Source organism: Lycium barbarum, unplaced genomic scaffold, assembly GCF_019175385.1.
Source record: "Lycium barbarum isolate Lr01 unplaced genomic scaffold, ASM1917538v2 unchr_scaffold_26, whole genome shotgun sequence".
Classification (NCBI taxonomy): domain Eukaryota; kingdom Viridiplantae; phylum Streptophyta; class Magnoliopsida; order Solanales; family Solanaceae; genus Lycium; species Lycium barbarum.
In genome coordinates, this window is record NW_026843480.1 from 1 (window position 1) to 2,500 (window position 2,500).

Sequence of the window (2,500 nt, forward strand, 5' to 3'; positions counted from 1 at the left end):
CAAGACGGGACAAACGGATAGCTGGGGCTCAAATGTTCTTTATTGTGATGATCCATCAGTTAGTTAGAAACTCTGTTAGCAGTGGGCTAGCAGCTTTGCTGAGCAAGGCATGGACTTGGCTAGAATGTCAAGCGGAAGGTAGCGAGCGTTCCAGAGGGTTCACTTGCATCAGAAACTTGTCGGTTCAAAATGTCTGGTCATGTGATGCAACAAGTCTGAGTTGTTGGCCATTTTTGAAGAAGGGAAATAGGAAACAAAATTTTCTTTCAAACAGTCTAGGCTCCGTTGAGGAGAGGGACATGCCGATGAGTCGGGTGGTCAGGAAAAAGGCCATGTTTGCCAGGTCGAGCAACCATGTTGTGGAGAGCTACGAGCCATGGACTATAAACTTTGGGATCGATCGTGGAGATCCTACAGTGGATGCGACGGACGCATCAGTTGAGTGTCTTTCCAGGATGGATAGACTTGAGTATTGCCTGAGGGCATTGGAAAGCGTCCTTCGAGGATTGGACGTTATGGGGAAGATGACGGATGCCTAGCCATCTTAAGGGTTGCAATGAATGGAAGGTGAGACCCTTAAAAACCATGTCGGACAAGTGGCTTGGTGCTACAACATGGAGCAAGCTTCGCTTGCAAGATTGGGTGTTACGTTCGACGGGAGACGAGCTAGCACCACAAAGTTGGAGCTCTACAGAGTTGGAGCAAGGCGTGCCAGTGAGCCGCGACAACGTAAGGAATGGCCTGAGAGCAGGATTCCTTGCGGGATGATTGAATGTCACAAGGAGGTGGAGGCAGCCACCATGTTTGTGAAATAGAAGGCCAAACCATTTTAATGGGGAGGCAAATTCAGAAGGGCGCCACTACAGAGGTAGGGATGCATAGACAAAAACCAAGCTGAACCGCTAGACGGAGAGGCATTGTTGGTTAGAATGTGGAATTGCGTGGAGCAGGAAGAGGACGGAGTCGAACCGCGTGAAGCGGGGAGATCCTTGAAGGATGAGGACCACTTTGTAGGGAGGCAAAGATGGAATGGGGCCAAACTGCCAGGGCAGGGCGGCGATGCTGAAGGCGAGCCAAACCACTTAGCGTGGGGAGGCAGATGTGTGGAAATGTGTCGAACCACCAGAGTGGGGAGATACAAGAGTTAGCCGAGGAGGCAATGGGCTGAATCACGAATGTGAGGAGGCCGAGGTAAAGTGGGGTTAGCTAAGCTTTGAATGGATGGGTTTCCAAGTTTGAGAATGTAGTCTTTCCAGAGCAGAGAGTACTAGGGTACACCAAACGACCGGGGAACCACAGAGATGGAACCAAGTGCTGAGGCACACCGGGATCGTAGGGAATCTGTTAAGGGAATGACAGTTTAAGAACAAAGATGTTGTTCAGAATGGGCGAAGCTCTCACTTGGAGGAAATGAAGTACTCACCACGAGTACGTCCCAAGAACTTGACGAGTGCCAAGAGGGTGCAAAGTATGTAAGTGCCAAAGACACCACTGTGGAGCGTGGGTCATGCAGAGGCCGTTTTAGACGTCAAAGGGGACAAGATGTGATTTGAAAAAGCCGCTAGTGTCAGTGTGTGGGGAAGTTAACTTCGATTTATGGGGTCGAGCCTTGATTTGTTTATACAGTTGGCATAGCGGGATCTTGCGGAGGAAAACGGACAAAGGACCATGAGGAAATGGTTGGCAAAGGTTGCCACATCGAGGGATGCCTATCTTGAAAAATAAGGAAAAGTGTCTTCCACTTTTAGTGGGGGAGTATTTGCCCATGAAGAGGCGTTGGGCCATGTGAAAATTGAAGGACGATTGTCTTCCGAAGTAAACGGTAAGAAGGAGCTGCAAAGGTTGCAGTTGGACTGTGGAAGTCGCACCAATGGGTGCTATGTAGGAATTACCAAGATGGGAGACAAAGGTTCTTGATCTAATGAAGGCCGTGAGGAACATGGTGTGGATGACAGGCGGTCACCACAAAGTTAGCCACCAGAGGGTGCAAGTGCGGAGGCACTTTCCAAGCGAGGTGCAGAGGCACGCTTGGGAGAGACTAGGGAGGAGAAGTGCATGGGGCACGACTCCATTTTTAAGAGGAGATGAGATGGGTTTTAGACCCAAAGGACTAGGGAAGGAGATGTGAGACCCCGAGGGGGCAAACTCCGGGTTGGCGTGGACGTGTCTATGTCATCGAGGACGATGACGAGCTTGAGTGGGGGAGAATGTTACGGGCTGCCTTCGTTGTGCCTTGGCGCCCATAACCCCTGCGCGCCCAGGAGGGCCAAGCGAGTGTCAGTCGTGTAGGAGACGGGCGCAGATGAGTGTCAGCCGCGCGTAGGCAGTGTCGGCCGTGCGCGCAGGCAGGGTCGGCCGCGCAGGCAGGGTCGGCCGTGCGCGCAGGCAGGGTCGGCCGCGCAGGCAGTGTCAGCCGTGCGCGGGCGACGTGCATTGAAAAGGGGCTCCGACGGGCGAGAGTCAATAAGCATATAGAGATGCTCTATGGCATATTATAAGA